The sequence below is a fragment of the Canis lupus genome, chromosome 14, assembly GCF_003254725.2.
Source record: "Canis lupus dingo isolate Sandy chromosome 14, ASM325472v2, whole genome shotgun sequence".
NCBI classification, from domain to species: Eukaryota; Metazoa; Chordata; class Mammalia; order Carnivora; family Canidae; genus Canis; species Canis lupus.
In genome coordinates, this window is record NC_064256.1 from 53,566,822 (window position 1) to 53,589,649 (window position 22,828).

At 33.3% G+C, this 22,828-nt stretch overlaps 1 protein-coding gene and 1 long non-coding RNA gene across 19 annotated transcripts in view; one reads left to right on the top strand and one right to left on the bottom strand.

Annotated features, from left to right (window-relative positions):
• Nucleotides 1–22,828, top strand: part of FOXP2 (forkhead box P2) — a 554,671-nt gene that overhangs the window by 348,285 nt on the left and 183,558 nt on the right. The gene's annotated exons all lie outside the window — the stretch shown is intronic.
• LOC112670785 (uncharacterized) overlaps nucleotides 967–22,828 on the bottom strand; it is a 49,803-nt gene continuing 27,941 nt past the window's right edge. The window contains exons 4-5 of the long non-coding RNA XR_003143226.3: nucleotides 6,548–6,620; nucleotides 967–1,496 (exon numbers count right to left, since the gene is read on the bottom strand). This is a non-coding gene — a long non-coding RNA (uncharacterized LOC112670785). The remainder of the gene's footprint in view (nucleotides 1,497–6,547; nucleotides 6,621–22,828) is intronic.

Here is a 22,828-nt window from a genome sequence, read left to right on the forward strand (position 1 = left end):
CTACTTATAAAAAGCTATCTTATTTTAAAATAAGTAACACTAGTGTAACTGGTATATTAAAAAATCTAGTTAAGTGTTTAGTTAAACTCTAATTCTTCTAGAATGAAAATCAGGCCCACAACCTTAAAAAGCTTTTTGTAAAGAAATGCCTCTTATCTGTACCCAAAATGAATGCAGACAGTTTTATTGCCCTCCCTTTCCAAATCATTTGCCAAAGAGGGAGCCCTCCCTTGCATACATTGAAATGACTCCAAACCACAAGAACCACCACCATGGTAGCATCTGGGATTCATGTGATAGCTGCTGCCAAGTCTTTCTCCTCACAGTTCTTACACCATCTCAGCCAGAACTGTAGGTCTAAGTCAAAAACACCTCCCAGAGCCAATAATTTTATTTCGACTTTAAGTCTATAACAGTAGTTATGCATGATTAAACAATGCCTAATAGCATGTCACCAAACACCCACCCATCCCTGCCCCCGCCCACAAACCCACACACCCCAAGCAGTGGCTGTCTTTTCCCCCTGAAGCCACACCCGTAGCCCTGTCTGCACCATTGCAGACCTGCAGCGTTCAGCTTGAGGAGCCATAGATCTTGTACATTTTTACCACCCTTTTTAGAAGTAAACCTCTCTTATGCACATATGTAAACTTCATCTTTCTGATTTAGAGATTGAGTAATAGCATATGTGACACCTAATAGTGGCACTGTGCAATGCATTCTGTACATGTGACGAATTCCATAATAACAGGCCACCAAATTTCAGGGTGTTGGTTACCAAATAAATTTAAATGAAGTCCAAAAATATGACAGGCTTCTCAGAATTGCTTATAGAATACTCAAATCTACTATTTATGACTACTGTCTTACTTCAGCTAATTACACCAGCATGTGTGACGAGTACAGATGTTCATTGAGAGGCCACACACATCAACAAAACGAATTGTATTACCAAAACTTTTCTATGGCTTAATATTAGACCCATATAAATTCTCTATACGTGTAGCATAATAAATGCCCTGTCTCTCACAGGGCTATTCTTCTCATTGTAAACCAGTTATAGCTAAACTCAGACTCTGATTTATTTTTATTGATTTCAAATAAACTAAAGCTTACACTTCAACCCAATTGAAAATCCTAGAAAATAGCAGATGATCAGTAACAATATATAAGATTTAGGGTTGTTGGTTAGGGAATTTTTACCAAAAGATTTGCTATAAACCACTATAGACCTTGCTGCTGACAAACCTTTACAATTAAATTTTCAGGGGAGTTTTCCAATCTATGCGGTTATTTAACAACCATCATTCTCTGTGCTCCTTATCCACAGAATGTCATTGCTTGAGCCTTTTTGCCCATCAATCTCATATATTTTGATATCTCTTCCAAACTGGCATCTCTTGCTTTGCTCTGGTAGGCTGTTTCCCACGCTATTATTTTTCCGTTGTTTTTATCAGCATATGGATGTCATTGGTGAGGTGACTTGGGTTCTTACTCTAAAAAGAATAATGGTAAACGTGAAAATATCATCTTTCAGAATCAGCAGAGATATAGGAGATGAGTCCTGCTTGTGTGAGCCCAACAAAGTGAGCATGAAAGCTCACTCCATAGATCTAAGGCAGGACTTTCAGACCACAATAAAACATGCACCCATCCATCCTCCATCCACTTATTCATTCACTTATTCATTTATCAAATACTTATAGAGCACTGGAAACCAATGTTCAAGTCATGTATAATATATCATATATTTATTTTTAATATTTGTGAATGTGTCTATTATTTATCCATGTATATGCGTAAATTTTGCAGTTCAGAGGTTACAAACCATTTTACAGTCTTCATCCCCTTTAAATTTTAATGAAGTCCTCCACATGCTCTGAACAGTTTATGACATTACGCTTCCAGGTTTAAGGATCCAGTTTTAAGTCATTTTTCATTTGAAAACATTCAAGCTGCATAAAGTAAAAGAATGGAAGTTCTCTGTATATATTTTATGCTCTGCCCCTTTGTATAGCTCTATCATAACCAGTGAATAGATTGAATAGATCTTATTATAAGTCCCCTCTACATAACTATAAGAGAAATTAAATGAAGTAATGGTTCTTTGTTTTGTTTTGCTTGTTTGTATTGCATTACCCCATGGAATTTGAAGAGAAATGTATGTTTTCATACCTTAAAAATAAGATATTTTAGGAATATTTAAAAGTCATGTAGAGATTAATGTGACTGCTTAAAATAGCAGTAATACTTTCCTATTAATATTTGAAAACATTTTTTATATTTGAGCAATTTTCAGAAGAAGAGGTTTGGAAGAAAAAAGAGATAGAAAAATCAGATTAGAAGCATCTGTTCCAAAGGAACTTAAAAATACCTAGCTAAATCCCCTTAATTTTTAAGGAAGAAAACTGAGGCCCAGAGAAGTTAAAAGACATGGCTCAAAACATGTATCTTCATTGTGATTAAAGATCTTTTAAAAAATTGAAAAATAAAACTTCTTGACAATTTACTATAATAGATTGTAGCTCATAAGCAGTTCTGTTCCAGGATTATTGGGGAAGTTATATATTTTTTGTTTGATTTTGAACATATACCAGAGAGTTGCTAAGCATTTAACATTTCTTATTCCTGATAATGAACAGCTATAGATTTTTCCTTAGTTATTCCTCTCAGTACTTTATGACAAGTACTTTTTTAAAAGACCTAAACTGTACCTTATCACAGAATATGGAGAGATATATTACCATGCGCATCTCTTAGGAAAAGTATAAAACTTACATAAACAGAAAAATGTTTATGAGGTGAAAATAATAAATATGCTTAAAATAGGCATAGACATGCAACAGGGGGGAGAGAAAGTTGTATCTGTTTAACTTAGTTGAGATAGAAGATAATCTACCAGTGATTTTCTGAAAGAGATGGGCTCAAAGTACCTCTAAAAATCTTCTGGGCCTCAATAGGAAGAGTTCTAAGGGAAACAGGTATCCTGAGTTCTAAAACCATAGTTTATTAATACCTAGACATTTATGAGATATTGCAGTTAGCAGACCTCAAGAAGGAAATCCGGTAGAACATTTTTTAAAATGTAGAGCTTCTAAGGAAAAATAGCTAACACTATTAAGATGCTAGAGAGACTTTTATAAAGGAGACTGAGCCAAGGGTATATTAACATAGCCCATCATAATGAATCATGTGAATTTGTTGATTGGGATTTCACCAAAATCCACAATATCTCAACCTTTTTTGGGCCTCCTGAGTCTCTTTAAGGGCCAAAAAATTAAAAAAAAGAAACCTTATTATTCTTAGATAGGTAATACAATTATAAAACTTATTCAGGATTATGGCCGACTTAAGAATAGATTCAAAGGGAATCTAAATAAGTAGATGAGCGAGGGATAAAAAATTGATTATTATGGTCTCATAAAAAAAGTTGACATGATTAAGAATCAAAGGACTGGATCTGACTTATCTTTCTTATGATTTTCCTGAGGGAGGTGAGACTGAACTCAAGCCATTGATAGATCAGTAGTTCTGATCACATTTGAGGTTTTAAGTTGGCATAACTCTGAACCCCTCTCTTCTTAGTACTCTCTGTAGAGTTACTCCTTGCATTCAGACATGACATAAAAATAAGAATTTTACCACAGTTGTCTTACAGTTCTGCTTGGTGTGGCCAGAAGGAGTAAAATGTGAATAACACTGAATACTCTGGATCCAACTTTGCTAGATCAATAAAAAGGCATATAGACCTGTATAAGTCTGTCTTCCTGTTTTCTCTTTTCTTTGTAAATGAACCTACACATCACTACTTTCAGTATGATGTCTTGATGACTTGACTGTATTTCCCCCTTTCTCTGTTTACAGAATTAAGCTGTATTTTATAAAACATTCTGCTTCAGTATCTAAAGTAGCATTTAGCCATGTTCTGGCATTTTGTATGGTATGATAATTAGTTTAGAAATGTATCATAAAGAATAAGGCTTCTCATTTTGTCTAAGTAAAAACATAAAAGTGGGCATCAATTAAACATTTTTCTTTTGTGAACATGGACTTCTTCCTTCCCTAAACAACTTTCCAGTATCGTTCCCTCCTGACAATGGTATGTTTTTATCTCTTTGAAAATACAATTGGATTTTATAAAAAGTAGGCTATTTGTAAAGATCACATCAATGCAAATAGTACTCAAGAAAGATCCTTGTGGTCTGAAATAAACAGTTTATACCAACAGATTTGCTCAAAAAATCTCACAGAAAACATAACAAGGCTTATACGGTGAAAATTATGCTTTTCTTCCCTAACGGAGGAGTCTTAGCTATTAGGAATTCTTGTACCTGAAGCAGTTTTGGAAATATGGGTAGAGAAATTTTTACAAAATCAAATTCTGTTTTCTACACACTGACATATGATGCACAATAAATTAATTACAAAATTTTAGATGGAAGACCGTATAAGTCTGATTTTTTAAAGTTGTTGCCTTCATGATTTAGTCAGAAACAAATGGATATAGTAAATTTTTCTTGGAAGATCAGAAATAAAAATTTTATCACAATTGTCTTAATATGGGCTACCACAGTAATTCACTAACTGTTAACTCGAGAATTGCCTAGTAGCTTGTCCCTTGTTCCCATTAGACTGTCTACCTGACTAATAGGATTGTGTTTATTTTTCAGCCACGGTATTTTAACCATTCTGAGTATTGGTTAATTCTCTCATTTACCTTTAGTTATTTCATTTTCAAATGAGAACAAAATCTATTTCTTTCTCTAGTATCTGCCATAGGAATAATTTCCTTTTCTTAAATTTTGGACTTCAGTGAGCAGTAAGTAAAAAAGACACATTTGAGAAAATCATGGTCACTTTAACACCAAGTTGCATGTCTTCTTTCAAGAGAGCTGAAAAAGGTTGATAGCCAAAAAAATTGTTTTAAGGTTTGTTTTTATATTTTTTTTATCATTGCCTACTTCAGAATAATGAACACCCATTTGAACTAGAGCCAAGGTTGACCCTTGTTTCACATTTCCCCTCCTATCCTTCTACATCATTATTGTCATCTTACAACTTTTATTGACTTTATTTTATTCCAGGAAATATTTTAAGTATTTTTCATCTACTGTTTCATTTAATGCTCACAATAACCTGGAGGGTAAGTGTAGATATATCCCCTAATTTGCAGATGTGAAAATTGGGACAGTGATTCTAAGTGGTAAGGCAGATTCAAATCCAGGCACTTTGACCTTAAAACCTACATTGTTATTTACTACTATTCCATTTGTTTCCCATATATTTGCTACATATCTCCGTATATACATAAATTTTCTAAGGTAGGTGTTAAGTCAAAATGTTTGTAGCATATATTATATATACTACTATATTATATAAATGTACATGCATGTATAAATGTAATCACTTTTTGGTAGTACTTGGAAATATGCTGATTATGATGATCTTTTTGATGCCCATAGGCCACCTATGAGAAATTGCTTCAGAGAGTTAACAGTGACCATTGGAGAATCATTGGGATAATGATTGTGGTTGAAAATCAATTTAACCTGATCTAGTAATAAAAACTAAAACTTAACACAAAAGTATTTGTCTTGTGGATGAATCTCTCAGTGCTGTCAGAAACAACATTTTATTCATAATCTAATTTTCTTTCCAACTCTGAGGATATGCTGATATAGATTATTTTAATTTAATAATAAATTTGAAACAGGACACTAACCTAAGTCATTGCAGATATAAAATTACAATCACCACCTTTTTCTTGGAGTTTTATCGATAAGCTTTCCACCACCTCCCCTCCCCATTGTATGCACAATTTAAATTTGTACCATATTTTAAAATTATTTTATAAACAGTTGCAAAGAAATCATTTAGCTATATTTTTATGTAATTTTTCAAAAGCTCGGAGACCTTTACTTCTCTGTTTATAAGCTAATCAGACCTGAGAAATATTGATGGTATCTAATCCTGGATAGCCAGTCTAACTATAATAAATATTGGGTCACAATAAACAATCGGAGTCTAGGAGATGTATGCATCAATGCATAATTACAAAGACAAGCCAAGAAATGTGCTCCAAAGTATGACAGATTAATTTCTGCTAGAGGCATGGGATAGGTAAAGATTCTCTGCTCAGAAGAACAACCAGTATCTTCCTAAAGAATCAGAAGTGAGAAAAGATGTGACATTAATTTGCACTTCAGTATTCTCTACTGTGTCTCTGCAGTTAGAATCCTGCTTCTCTGCCCGTATTAAAGGAAAGTCCAAGTCCTCTCCAGGAAATCCCCCAGAGTACCTGATTCCCAGTTCAGGTTAACTCATACTAGGAATATTCTTTGCAGATCATCTCAGATAAAAATTGTGTATATCAAAACAGTATGTTTAGAATTATAGCCCCCTAGGTGGAAGGCTTGGGCTATAACCCTGTTTAGCCCCCTTATCTGAGAAGTTTTCTGCTGTTATTGATATTTAATCTTGAAAATGTTCCAGACTTGTTCCAAAAGAGGAATCACTCTGGCTTAGGTTCTGCTTTTAACTTACTCACCATTGATTGCTCTCCTTTCTTCGTCACATATATAACTCCTAGTTGGCAGGATCCCAGGACTACATGCAGTACTCTAGAAATTAAATCCCATTAGTACTCAATATAACAGGAGGATCAAGAGGGAGGGATTGTCTTGAATTTCCTACTTGTTGTGCTACTATTTATGCATTGTGATATCATGCATGCTTGAACTAGCGATTGAAGGGAAAATCATTCTAATAGGCATTGGCAGTTAGCCCAGAAGTCCTACTCCATTCTTTGAGCAATGTTAACATGTGAATCCTCTCCATGTTGTGGAGGCTAGTAAAAATTGTCATTAGAATTTATTTCTCAAAATTATAATGCTATATTCTTTGTGTTCTTTTTAAAATATAAAAGGGGCAGTTTGCTCCATTAGGCCAGATTTTGGTTTTCTACTGAAGGTAATTTGACGTTCTGATATATGTATAAAACATGGATCACTCTTTCCACAAAAATTTTCCTTATCAATCTAATCTCTCCTGGCTCAGCATTAAAGCTGCATGTTATTCTATATATTTTGGAAAATGTAAACATAAGAGTGAGGGGGAAAAAGCATGTCTTGATTGTGATGAACAAGAAGGATGTACAACATTGTCAGAGGTTTGTTTCTTTATAATTTTAATCTTTTGGAAAATCATGTTGCTTTTTTGTTCTCCCTACCACCTACTCTTACCTTACTGTATAGAATAAGCACATTTAAATATAAATATTTTATTCTTTGTTTACACCACACTAGCACACATGATCCATTTGGCACATGAAGTTAAAACATGAATTCATAAAGGAAGAATTAAAGAAAAAAAAGAAAAACCAGTTAACTTGACTATTGGTTAATCAATAGGCAATAAAATAGACCAATGTAGACATAGCTTTAATGTTTCCTGTCACAAATAATATTTATAAAATTTATGACAGAAGAAAACTGTAACATTTCTAGACGGAAATTTCTTGCCAGGAGTTTTCCTTTCAGCTTTTTCCCCTCCCCATGATTTGGTAAAATTTGCTCCACTGTACAAGTTTCATGTGATAGACTCTTGAGATCACAGAAATCTTTAGAAACTGCATTCCATAGGCCAAATGGAAACCTTGGAGATATTATATCATCTTTTCCCCCAAATTAGTTCCGATTTTTCCTTACCTGTCTCTCATTTATTTTCCACTCAATCAGCCTGGCATGAAATCATACTCTGTTTCTTTCACATTTACCCCATCCCCTTGAAGAAACATCACCAGGCTAAATTTTCTATCAGAATATTAATACTTCCACCTTTTCTTTTCTGTTTCCACTACCATGCACTTTATTCTCTCAGATCTGGGTTATTGTGCGGTGTATCTCCGTGCTTCTGGTTTTTGTTTTGGTTGGGTTCCTACTCTCCAATCTTGCACATCACCTGTATCACCTTAAACTATTACTTTCGTGATATTCAACACTTCATTCAAAGATCTGAAAACTGGGGCACCTGCGTGGCTCAGTTGGTTAAGTGTCTGACTCTTGATTTCAGTTCATGTCATCTCAGGGTTATGAGATTGAGCCCTGAGTTGGGCTCCACACTCAGTGGAGAGTCTGCTTGAGATTCTCTCTCCCTTACCCTCTGCTCCTACCCCCTCTAAAATAAATAAATAAATCTTTTAAAAAAAATCAGAAAACCTCCAACATATTTATAGATTATTTTTAAGCTTTTTAATAACGTGTTCAATTCCATTTGGTATGTCTGAAATAACACTTGCTTCAGAAAGTTCGAATATACTAGTCCCCAACATGGAATATTTTTTGTTGTCATCACCCTCTATATATCCCAGCTTGAGACTCACAATTTTTATGAATCCTGACCATTTCATCTGGATTACATCCTACCCTTATGAAGCCTCCCCTATAGTGGATATTACTCTCATTCATTGACACTTAATACTGCCCTTTATAAAACCACCCATATCTATATATCTTATCTCCTTAACAAAATACATAAACTCTTTGACAACAAAGGTTGTGTCTGAAGAGTGCTCAGCATGTGCTGGACACATAGTAGTTGTTCAATAAATATTTTCTGAATCAATGCACAAATGTATAATTTGGATTATAATAAATGGGACATTTATTATTTAATTAAATTAGATGTGCTTTTTAAAAAATAATAAAGCAGTCCTAGAACATCTTCTCCTTATTATAATTAAAGTTGAATTTACTGGTCCACTTCTTCAAGTACTATATCTAAGACATGAGAGCCTGTTAAATTCCTACTTAATTAAGTTTTAAATGTACTTTAAATGTACTTTAAAAGTTAAGGGTATAAATCACATTGGGATAAAATAACTATCTTTCTTAATGTTATATGAAGTCCATGTTACTTATAATGTTTGAAAGCTCTTGGGTGACAGTTTTCTTGCAGAAGGATATGCCCTCATTTTCAAAACTACCTTTAAAAAAAAAATTCATGAGAGACAGAGAGAGAGAGAGAGAGAGAGAGAGAGAGAGAGAGAGAGAGAAAGGCAGAGACACAGGCAGAGGGAGAAGCAGGCTCCATGCAGGGAGCCTGACGTGGGACTCGATCCGGTCTCCAGGATCACACGCCAGGTTGAAGGCAGTGCTAAACCGTTGAGCCACCTGGGCTGCCCTCAAAACTACCTTTTAAAGTAATTTTGATAAAACCTTATAAGGTACTGATTTGGGTCTTTTTAATTGCAGTGACAGATTTGTTTTTACATGTGAGAATCTTTATTTTTACAAAAGGTGCAGTCAGCGATATCTTTTAAGAGTAGATTACAATGCTCTGCAAATCTCACCATGTTCTACTGATACACCAGAAATCAATAGAGGTTGTGTATTTGTGTTTGACTTTTTAAAGTATGGTTATATTTTCCAAACAATTTCCACTATAAAACAGAAAGCTAAAGACACTTTTCTTATTTAATGTTCTAATTCATAATTAATAATGCTGTTATTAATTTTAGAATATAATCTAGTGGTCATGTAACCAGTATTTCCTGGTTATATACAGTGGCATATTAACAGGATTTGCCAAGAATGAATAAAAATCTTTCACATGTCAGTAAACTCTGAAGTATTAAAAACTGTATGAAGAAAAAGTGCTTTTAAAACATTTTTTCAAAATAATAATAATGACATTTGTTATTCGCATTTTTGGAAATAAAATGGTGAGTGAGTATAAAATTGATATAGTGTGGTTTTATTTTGTATATTAATTTTTACTTAAGAAATCCTATCCCCAGTTGCATCTGATAAACTTGGTATTGTCATTATTAACCAATAACTATTCATAGTTGATAAAATTTTGTACCTTTAGAAAGTATCTTTTAGATAACATAAGTCGCATTAGTAGAGAAATATTAGTCAGAAATCATTATACATTCTACCTCAGAAGCAAGTTAACTATAGAGAATGAATTTTGGGTTATTGTTTAATTGTGCAGAATTTTCCATTTGCTTAATAATGGGTATTGGTTAAAACATTTCCAAAGGTATTCTGTGGTCTCTAGATTTAAATAAATATCTAATTTTTATGAAGAAAATAGGTAATTTTTATTGAAAAAAGTCATTAAAATATATGAATTTATGCACAGTTGAAACTCATATAATATTATTAATGTAATTAGTACTAAATGTTAAAAATGTTATAAAATATATTTGTTTTACCTAAAGTTCCAACTTAAAATCTTTGAGATGAAGACATTACTTTATCTGAACAAACTACAATTTAATGTCAGTTAATCTCTTTAAAAGATCAACATCAGATTTTTCTAAAATACATTTTAAATTTGTGTTACTTTTATACATATTTTAAAAATCTCTGAATTCTTACATGTGTTTTGAAATAACCTACATCAGTCCAACTTTCAACTTGGATACAACACCAGAGATACTCCCTGAAGCACCAGGCCCTGGACACTACATGACCTCTTCTTCATAGGGCCATTACATTCAGGAACAGGAGACATAACTGGATTTTATAACACAGAGAAGAACACAGAGACTGAGACAAAATGCCAAGTCTGAGGAGTCTATCCCAAATGACAGAATAAGATAAGGTCACAGCCAGAGATCTAAGTGAAAGCAATGTAAGTTACATACCTGATGGAGAATTTAAAGCAATAATCATGGACTTAAGAAAAGAATAGAAGACATCAGGGAGACCCTTCCTACAAAAATTAAAGTGATTATTAAAAAATAATCAGAAATGAAAAATGCAATAAATGAGATTGGAACTAGGCTTGATACAATGAACTTCAGGCTTGAAGAAGCAGAAGAATGAATTAGTGATATAGGAGACAAATTGTGGAAAATAATGAAGCTGAACCCAAAATAGAAAGAATTATAGAACACAAGAATAGACTTAGGGAATTCAGTGTCTCCATCAAACATAATAACATTGTATTATAGGATTCCTGAAGAAGAAGAAAAAGGGAGCAAAAAATTTACTTCAATAAACAAAAGTGGAAAACTTCCCTAATCTGGAGGAGGAAACAGACATCCAGATTCAAGAGGAACAGAGAACCCCCATCAAAATAACCAAAAGCTGGCCAACACCAAAACATATTATAATTAAGGAAAAAAAAAATCTTAAAAGCAGTAAGACAAAAGAAGTCTGTAATTTACAAGGAAAACCCATATGACTAGCTGGAGATTTCTCAAGAGAAACTTGGAAAGCCAGAAGGGAGTGGCAATATATTCTAAGTGCTGAATGGGGAAAAATCTACAGCCAAGAATACTCTATCCAGCAAGGCTATTATTCAGAATAGGAGAGATCAAGATTTTCCCAAACAAAAACTAAAGGAGTTCATGACCACTAAATCACCCTGCAAAGAATATTAAAGGGGACTCATTAAGACCAAATGTGACAAAGATAAGAAATGATCAGAGAAAATCCCCAGAAACAATAACAAAACATGTAATAAAATGGCAATAAATACAAATCTATCAATAATTTGAGTGTAAATGGACTAAATGTTCCCATCAAAAGTGTCATTCTGAGAAAACAAGACCTATCTATATATTGCCTATAAGAGATTCATTTTTAGACCTAAAGACACCTGCAAATTGAAAGTGAGGGCATGGAAAAACATTTATCACGCAAATGGCTGTCAAAAGAAATCTGGAGTAGCAATACTTATCTCAGACAAACTAGACTTTAAAACAAAGACTGTGAAAAGAGACAGCAAAGGGCATTATATAATCATAAAGGGGACAACCCCACAGGACGATGTAACGATTATAAATATTTATGCACCTAACATGGGAGCACCCAAATATATAAGACAACTAATAACAAATAAAAAGAAACTAATTGTAACGACATATATAATAGGGGGTTTTAACTCTCCACTTACATTGATGGACAGATCACCTAAACAGAAAATCAACAAGGAAACATGGCCTTGAATAACACACTGGACCAAATGGGATGGACAGATATATTCAGAACATTCCATCCTAAAAGAGTAGAATATATGTTCTTTTCAAGTGTACATGGAACATTCTTCAGAATATATCATATATAAGGTCACAAAACAGGCCTCAACAATATGAAAAGATTAAAATCATACCATGCACCTTTTCTGACCACAACACTATGAAACTACAAGTCCAGAAAAAATTTGGAAAGACCACAAATACATGCAGGCTATACAACATGCTACTAAACAATGAATGGATCAACCAGGAAACCAAAGAAGAAATTCACATGGAAACTAATGCAAAGGAAAACATGACAGTCCAAAACCTTTAGGATATGGCAAAAATGGTCCTAAGAGGGAGATATTTAGTAATACAGGCCTACCTCAAGGAACAAGAAAAACCTCAAACAACCTAACTGTATACCTAATGGAGCTAGAAAAAGAACAACACAGGGAGCCTAAAGCCAGAAAAAGGAAGGAAATAATGAAGATTAGAGCAGAAATAAATGTTATAGAAACTAAAACAACAACAACAACAAAAAAAAACCCATCATACACACAAACAAAACAATAGAACAGATCAATGAAATCAGGAGCTGGTTTGAAAAAATTAATACAATTGACAAAACCTCTATCCAGATTTCACAAAAAGAAAAGAGAAGGGACCCAAATAAATAAAATCACAAATAAGAGAGAAGAAATAGCAATCAACACCACAGTAATACAATTAGAATATTATGAAAAACTATATGCCCACAGATTAGAAAACCTAGAAGAAATAGATAAATTCCTACAAATATATAAACTACCAAAGCTGAATCAAAAAAACTCCCAAAAACAAAAGCCCAGGGCCAGATGGCTTCACAGGAGAATTCTACCAAACTTTAAAAAAAGAGTTAATGTTTATTTTTCTCAAACTAACCCAAAACATGGAAAAGGAAGGAAAACTTCTAAATTTGTTCTGTGAAGCCAGCATTACCATGATACCAAAACCAGATAGAAACTCCACTAAAAAAGAGAACTGCAGGCCAACATCCTGATAAAGATGGATGCAAAAATTCTCAATAAAATACTAGCAAACTGAATTCAACAATACATTAAATAAGTCATTCACCACAATCAAGTGGGATTTATTCCTGGGCTGCAAGGATGGTTTGACATTTTCAGATCAATTAGTGTGATACATCACATTAATAAAAGAAGGATAAGAATTATATGATAATTTCAATAGATGCAGAAAAAGCATTCAATAAAGTACAATATTCATGCATGATAAAAACCCTCAACAAAGTAGGCTTAGTGGGGACATACTTTAGCCTAATAAAGGCTGTCTATGAAAAACCCACAAGTACTATCATCCTCAATGGGGAAAAACAGCTTTTCCTCTATGGTCAGAAACAAGATAGGGAAGTCCACTCTCACCACTGCTATTTAACATAGTACCGGAAGCACTCAGACAATAAAAAGAAATAAAAGCCATCCAAATAGGCAAGGAAGAAGTAAAACCTTCACAATTTGGAGGTGACATAATGCTCTATAGAGAAAACTGAAAAGACTCCACGAAAACCCTTCTAGCACTGATAAATGAATTCAACAAAGTTGCAGGATACAAAATCAACATATGGAAATCTGTTGCATTTCTATACAACACTAATGTGTTTAGAAAGATAAATTCAGAAGTCCATTCCATCTACAATTAACACCAAAAACAGTAAGATACCTAGGAATAAACCTAACCAAAGAGGTAAAAGATGTGTACTCTGAAAACTATAAAACACTGATGAAAGAAAGTAGATGACACAAAGAAATAGAGGAACATGCCATGCTCATGGATTAGAAAACAAATATTGTTAAATTGTGTATATTACCCAAAGCAATTCACATATTTAATGCAATTTCTGTTGCAATACTGACAGCATTTTCCATAGAGTTAAAACAAGCAATCCTTAAACTTATATGAAACCCACAAAAAGAGCCCAAATAGCCAAAGCAGTCTTGAAAAAGAAAAGCAAAACTGAAGACATCACAATTCTGGACTTCAAGTTATATTACAAAGCTGTAGTGATCAAGACAGTATTGTACTGGCACAAAAATAGACACATAACTCAATGGAACAGAAGAGAAAATCAAGAATGAACCCACAACAATATAGTCAACAATCTTCAATAAAGCGGGAGAGAATATCCAAAGGGAAAAAGTCTCTTCAACAAATGGTGTTGGGAAAACTGGACAGCAACATGCAAAGGAATGATTGGACCACTTTCTACACCATACACAAACATACATTCAAAATGGACTAAAAATCTAAATGTGAGACTTGAAACTATAAACATTCTAGAGGAGCACATGAACAGTAACCCCTCTGACATCTGCTGTAGCAACTTCTTTCGAGAAAGGAAACAAAAGCAAAAATAAATGATTGGGACTTCGTCAAAATAAAAAGCTACTGCACTGAAGGAAACAATCAACAAGATGAAAAGGCAATCTACAGAATGAGAGAAGATAATTGCAAATGATGTATCTGATAAAGGGTTAGGATCCAAAATCTATAAAGAACTTATAAAACTCAACACCCCCAAAACAAATAATCCGATTTAAAAATGGGCAGAAGACATAAATGGACATTTTTCCAAAGAAGACATACAGATGGCAGATAGACACATGAAAAGATGCTCAGGATCACTGATCATCAGAGAAATACAAATCAAAACTATCATGAGATATCACCTCACACCTGTCAGAGAGGCTAAAATCAACAACACAAGAAATGCAAGGATGTGGAGAAAGAGGAATTTCTTGTACTGTTGGTGGGACTGCAGACTGGTGCAGCCACTATGGAAAACATTATAGGGGTTACTCAAAAAGTTCAAAGTAGAACTACCCTATGACCCAGCAATTGCACTATGAGGTATTTATCAAAGGATACAAAAATACTGATTTGAAGGGATACATGCACCCTGATGTTTACATCAGCATTATCAACAATAGCCAAATTACGGAAGGAACCCAAATATCCATCGACTGATGAATGAATAAAGAAGTGGTGTATATATACAATGGAATATTACTCAGCCATGAAAAATGAAGTCATGTTATTTGCAATGCCTGTGGATGGAGCTGGAGTGTTATACTAAGTGAAATAGATCAGTCGGAGAAAAACAAATACCATATAATTTTACTCATATGTGGACTTTAAGAGATTAAACAAGCGAGCAAAGGGTAAAAAGAGAGAGAGAGAGATAGAGAGAGACAATGTGGCAAATCAAGAAATAGAGTCTTAACTATAAATAACAAACTGCTGGTTACCAGAGGGGGGGTATGGGTGAAATAGGTGATGGAGATTAGGGAGGGCACATGGCTGTGATGAGCACTGGCTACTGTAGAGTAGTGCTGAATCACTGTATTGTACACCTGAAACTAATGTTAGACTGTATGTTAGCTAAGTGGAATTTTAGTAAAAACTCAAAAAATACATGTGGTTTTATGCCAAATTGAGAATCATGTAATACCATTAATGTAATTAGTACTGAACTTTAAAAATATAAAATATATTTGCTCTTCCCCAAATTCCCAATTTAAAAACCTTGAAATGAAGACATTACTTTCACCAAACATACTTTGCAGTTAAATCTCAGTTGATCTCTTTAAAAGATCAACATCGGATTTTTCTAAAATATGTTTTAAATTTGTGTTATTCATATATAAAAAAACCCTCAGCATTCTTACATATGGTTTGAAATACCCTATATCAATCTAACTTTCAACTTGGATAATTACAAACACAGAACTTCATGTTGTTATATTTTATAGAACTTCTGTGATAGAATTTGAGATGCTAAGAACATGAATATAGTCCTAGAAATATCATGTTTTACAGTTTTATCAGTCTTAAACTTCTTTTAAAAGCACTCGTCTTGCAAAAATAGTTTTTAAAAGTTAAATAGTGGAAACATGTAAATATATTTTTGAATATTTAAACAGCCATGTAATCCAAATACTTTTGAAGCATTTCAGGGTAAATGTGCACCTTTGACACCACTGAGAATTAAGTTTAAATTCTTCATTTATAGAAATCTGTAATGATGTGTACAGACATAAATAAATTACCCAAGGGCACACAGCTAATAAGCACCAATGGTATAACTTCAGAGCCTACGGTCTTACCCCTTACAATGAACCCCCCCAAAACTCAGTTTTCCTCATTTGCAAAATGGGCTCATCATTCTACAACAATAGCAATTTCTGCTGCAGCTGCTACTACTTATGAGATGCAGTGCAGAGCCAATAATCAAAACATATTTTGAACCATGTAAACGGAAATTAGTATTTGCTGAAAAAGTCAGTTGAGGAAGGTTAAGGGATCTTATCACTTGAGGCAAGCTCCTTATATTTTTGGCTGGTCTACTCAACCAGTAAAAAATAATACATATAAAATAGAATGACTCTCCATGTGTACAAATTTACCTTTTTAAAACTCAGATTTTTAAAGATTGTGTGACCACAGAGAGACCACAATATTGAAAGTAGGTGTATACACATCTCATACAGATTCTACCTTTTAACTTTACTCAGAGCATTAATCTTCAAGCTGTTTTGCTCTCTTGACAAGCCACATTTGTCAGTGAGAAAAATGGTCATGGCTATGTTAAAAGTTAAAAAAAAAAAAAAAAAAAACAAGCAATCAAACAAAACCCTTCACCCAACTTACTAATTCAATTATAAATTTAGGACCTAAGATTTAAGCTCTTTCTGTGGTCTGATTTTCAATTGCATTAAAAGGATGCATTTCAAAAACCAAGGATTCCTTAAATTACCTAGCATTTGAATTTGGTGTTCATTGAACCTCTTTTAACAACCACTTTATAACTTCTGAAATTATATTACTAAATAGCTTCTAGAAGGCCCAATATATTTCCTGTGAATGATCTCACAAACCTGGAGGCTTAAGAAAACAATACTGTGAAATATGAACACTTTTGAAGGATTGATAGAAAAAAATAAAGAATGAAAGCCACTGTGTGCTAAGATTTTATTAGGTTACTCCACCTGCAAAAACAGATGCTATATCTGTTTCAAATCATTTTGTCAGTGATATTTTAGGCACTTTCTAAATGATAATCAATCTTGATTTTAGACGTTGAAAACTTTTAAAGTTTTAAAGATATCTCTGCTATACATAGCTATTGTAACACCACATTTTTAAAGAGTATCTTCTTTCAGTTAAGATTAAATTTTAGATGGTAAAAGGAATTACTTCCTATCTTATTTGTTTTTTCCAAAATAACAGAGGCATGATCATACGCATGCTAGTTTATAGAAGCTGTTTTTCAGAAAACAGACCATAATCCCGGCGATTTCTTTAAAATCAATTGAAAATGAAACAATAAGATTTGATTACAGCTTAAAAATCGTCTGTTCACATCTAAGTGCATAAGCATGGGAGTAAACTGGGGATAGTGTGAAATTTGTCGTGTTTATTTGTTTGTCTCTTTAACACCATAGTTTCACTGTTCCCACCCCTTTCATTATCCAGTCTTTTCCAACCTTCTACTGTGTGGCTTCCCACTTTTCCTCCCTGTGTAGACTCAGAGTGAGGGAGTTAAAGAAGAAAAATGAATCTACCAAAGGAAACAGAGAAGTTGTATGCAAACAAAAAGTGACCTTTAGAAATAGATTTGTGCCTTTCCACTTTTTGCTTTCTGCATCACAGAAAGACTGTAGGGCAGTTTGGCATTTTTTATCTTTCTTTTTGTCAGGTGATGGGCGTTGTAAAAGTTAACTTTGTTGACGGGATGGTATGACAAGAAGAAATTATTTAGGAGAACCAGAGAATATTTTTGTCTTTGATTCACAAAGACTTGTTCTGTAATTCTACTGATGTCATCAGTTCCTTCTATGGTGGCAGAACTGAGATTTTTGGATTAACATAATTCCAAAATGCCAGAGAATTATTTTTAGAGAATTGGGGGCAAATTTTTATTATTAAATTTTTAAAATGTCAATATATATGCATGCTTTTTAAACCATTTCAAGGTTGCAATAACTAAGTCAAATTTAAGTGGCATTTTACCCAAAGGAATATAAAGCAACATTCCATAAAAGAATCAAAGAATTGTATAGAGTGTTCATAACATAATATGAAAAGAAATTGCCTTGAAATTACCCCTACGTTGCAATTTAGTACCACCACAATTTTAGATGCTTCAAGTCAGACTATGATACTATTGCAGTAATATTTCTTTTGTTATCTTTGCCAGCATTTAAGAAAACTATGGCACATACATGGAAAACTAAAGTACTTTGGATAAGGTTTTCTCAGACCACTAGTAATTACTGGAAAGAAAATGAAAATAAAAATCCAAATATTTTTGCCAAAGATCAGAAATTGCAAAACACAATGGAAGACATCTTTGCTCCTTAGCACTACTAATATGAAATGAATAGTATTGAAAATTCTGGAATATTTTTAAAAATTGAAACAATCTAATATTCACTGTTAACAAAGACTGGTGCCACTGAAATGTATATGCAACAACCTACTGGTAAAAACTTGACAGCACACTTCCATGTTTCTCTAAAACAATAATGTCTGAAATCATGTTTAGCTTGTCTTTTACCTGTACCATAAAAGAAAAGGCCCTATCAATTTTATTTATTCTTTAGTTTTCATTGTTTTCATATTTGAAACATTCACTCTCATTTGGATAATGATGGGTGGCACAGTTTTATGCCAATACAATAAATCTCACTGTCTTATGGAGTTCATGCAAGTACCATCACGGTCATAGTCAGCCACAGCTATCTTCATCATCTCTCCTACAGAGAAGGCATGAAAGTTTTCATTTTTTACTTTACCCATTACCACGTATATGAATTATAAAACCTAACAAGCCTGGGGCTTTTATGAATCCTTGATCAAAGTTAAAACTTGACGTGTGCTACAATGTATTGGTGATTTCCAGGTCAGTATGTGGGTCAAGAGACTCACATGTCCCCTGCAGCCCTCTAAAGCCCAGGCTGTTCGAGATTCATATGCCTCATTGCAAGGTACTATGAAAAATGCCAAATATATTATGTTCATTAAAAGTCTGTTACCACCAACATTTAATAGTTTCATAGAATTCCAGATATTATGTAGCTGCTATAATTGCATTTTTCTCAACCAACAAAATTTCCATTTTGGTAGCACAAACTTTCAGCAACTTTGATACATTTCTCTTTTCTATGTAGTGATTGTGTTCACTTAACTGAGAAATCAGTTATTTGGGGCCTGAGGAGACGTGCTGTATTTATTAGATTGTAAGTAGTCTTTTTGTTTTGTTTTGTTTTGTTTTTTGATAAACAGAGTTTTAGCCAAAATATTCTTTTCAGCTAATTAAACATCATGGAGCTGGCTTAGAAACTCTCATTGTATAGAGAAAACCTTACATTCCATTCTGGCAGGAGATTTTCTTTAGCTTAAATTTATATCAGTAGGATGAGATACCAGAAATGGTAAAATAATTTTCCAAAATAAATAAACAATTATTATTGATTTACTTTTAAAATTTTTACTTACATCCCTCTGTGGTATGGCTGTTCCCCCTTACCAATAACTATTATTCCTAAAAATTAAAATAATTATATTAAGATATTTTTATGTCACAAAGGGAAAGATATTAACTTTTGTCTCTCACAAAGAAATATAAATGTCGTGGCATCTTCCACCAATGTAATACTAAGCTTTATTCTGCTGTGAGAGAGTATCAATTGTACACGCCTCGGTTGATGTTTTCCAATTTTTAAGATGTTACACGCAAAAAATTAAAATATAATTAAGTTAGACTTTTAAGGATGAATGTCTCAAAGTAGAAATATAATGTGCCAGTATGATGCATTATATATGCATCGACTGTCCTGTCAATTCTATCTCATTAGCAGAGGGTAACATTTATAGGTAAGAATAGAAAAAAGGCAGAGAGAAAAAATAGTTAATATTTTAGAAACTTTGCTCTTACAAATTGATTTTTCTAAATGGTCAGAAATTACTAGTTAATTTAGAAATATAGAATTGAGTTTTAGTATGCAAGGAAGTTCACAGTTTATCATACATTAAGCTGATTCCTACCTACAAATTCAGAAAATGCACAGAATGCTCATTGGAGCACCTGAAATTAATAAAGCTAAGAGAAATATATTATGAAAACCATCTTAAATCTACTCCTCTGCTTCTTGCACTGTAATGTATCTATTATAATGCTGTTTAACTCTTCAAGCATGTATGTGGCAACATAAAATTTAAATTTCCTGAAGAAATCCAACTATGTTTCAACCTTTTTTAATGTCCAGTAATATCCAGACTTGCTCAATAGCTTTATTAAGTATTTATTTATTTGATTTTCTAATTACACTCAAGTTTACACATAGATATACTGTGGTCAATGAAAAGGTGTGTAAAATAGTGTAATAATATTGACTTCAGGAAGCTTATAATCTAGTAGAATCTGGTGAATCAAAGAAAGTAACCAGTTTACCCAGACTGAGTTCAAAGATGACAAGCAAATTTCAGAATGTCCAAATATCTGTTGACAATGATGTAAACTAGAGGAGTTACATACTCATAGTAGCAGAATATTGCTAGTGGCATAGTAGCAGAATTTCAGTGTCACTAAATTATTTGTGCACTCAATAAGTGCATTCATTTTTTCCTTTTGTGTTGGTCTTTTATTGTAAGACTAGAACAAGTTATTTCTTTTTAAATTTCAGGATAATTGCTTATATTTGGAAAAATACACGACAGTGTTTGTTTGTTTTTTTTTAAGTTGCAGTTAGACGGTTAGCTAGTAGTGACAAAGAGGAATGAATACATTTTACTCAAAACCACGTGCTTTAAATTGTGTTATTCTCTAAAAATAATGAAACAATTTTATAGCGTCCAAATGACATTTATGTTCATCATCTCATATTATTTTCAGAAAGATCCTTTGAAATAAGATGAGGACAATATTATTATTTCCACTTATAGATAATGAAATTGAGATTATAAAAGTTCAACACTGTACAATAAAGGCCTTACAAAGATTGGATGACTACCGATTGACTTGACCTTGGTCTACTTGTCTTCAAGTCCAGTGCTACATTCCCTCTAACATCTGTTATGAACACAAGACTTGTTGAAATGTTTTACTGTATAGAATTATTGACTATTAAATAATTAATTACTGCCTTACAGAATCCATTTTTTAATTATTATAGAGGGTTTTCTTTCTTGAATTTGGCTTCACTTAGCTTTGCTTTTACTAATGGGGGAAAAGGCTGCAAATGTAACATGTTTATAAATTTTAAAATAGTCATCAAGAAGTGCAGAGGTATCATTTACCATGTTTGGTTTCTATCCTTAGATGAATTCCACAATGGTTTGGGCTTAATCCATTTAAAGACATTTGTTCCTCTTGTTTAGATCATTTCAATAAATATTTACTGGCTACCAAATTCTAGGCACTGGAGTCACAAAAGAAGGTATAGTCCTTGCTCCTGAAGGTAAAAGTAGAATTTAAATATATATGGAAAAAAGTAGTTACAATATAGTCCTGTTAAGTGCAGTATAAGCCTTGGAAAATAGTGGTGGAAAATAATATTAACTCTAAAGGACCATACGAGGTCAGTAACTGGGAGCAGAATATTAACACCCTATTTATATGGCAATGCATGGGATTGATTATCATAAACCAGAAGTGATCTTGATAGATAATTATCTAATTAATACCAGAAATAAATTATTCTTATACCAAAGGACACACTTGAATAAATATTCCATTTTCAACTAGTTAGAGAGTATACATTTTTCAGTATCATCTCTTTTAATATTATAAGTGTGTCTGGCAAATAATTTATCTTGAAGCATATGTCAGGATGATCTTTTCTTGGATGGGTGGCTTTGTTTTATTTCCCTGTCCTTGTTGGGCATCTCTCTTTCCTCAGGAAGATACAGTCTCTTACACCCAGGTTGTTTGTTAAAGTCTATGGATCTGTCCTTATCTGATGACCCAGAGGACCCATTCTCAAAGTGTGAGTTCTAGACCAGCTGTAACAGCATGACCTGGAAATTTATAACATGTGCAGATTCCCTAACCCCTCCTGAGACTTACTGAATCAGAAACTCTGGAGGTGGAGTTCAGTGATTACTCTATGGATAATTCTGTTGCAGGCTCACATTTGAGAACCACTGGCTTAAAAGAATTATACTACTAGGCCTTAGGAAGAGTCATACGGTCCAGCTCACTATGATTCAGTATCTATCGAAAGCTTATTTGAATGTAATTGTGGAGGATTGCATGCAGAATACACACTTTGTGCACTCCTTTAAATCCCCTAAAAGCTAACCTAATTAAGCAGACCTGCTGATGGCCTCATAGCTATACCACCATCATTTTGGCTCCATATAAAATGGCTTAATACCAACAGCCTATATTTAGAACATTATAAATTTTTTAGGGACATATAATTTAAACAATTCAATTTGCTATTTTGCTTAATCCAGGAATCTTGTAGGGGATGTTGTTCAGTACCTTCTCCAGTGTTTGCTACCTAAGATCCCATGAGGAAAAAATGTAACTCAAATTTCACTGTTAGGAACAGTTGTGATCATGAGAAGCTGATTTCCTTTCATCTTATACAATGAACCTTGTAATTTGATTATGATTCTCTCTTCGTATGAGCTTTAGAATTCTTAGCATTAAATCTGTGGCTGACCTCTAGCAAATATATCACACTTAATGATGTGCCTGTTTGGTCTTATATTTCAAAACGTTTTTTCTCGTCTTTTTTTTTTTTTAGCTTTCAACTAGCCTTCTTATTTTATGCAATGTAATAG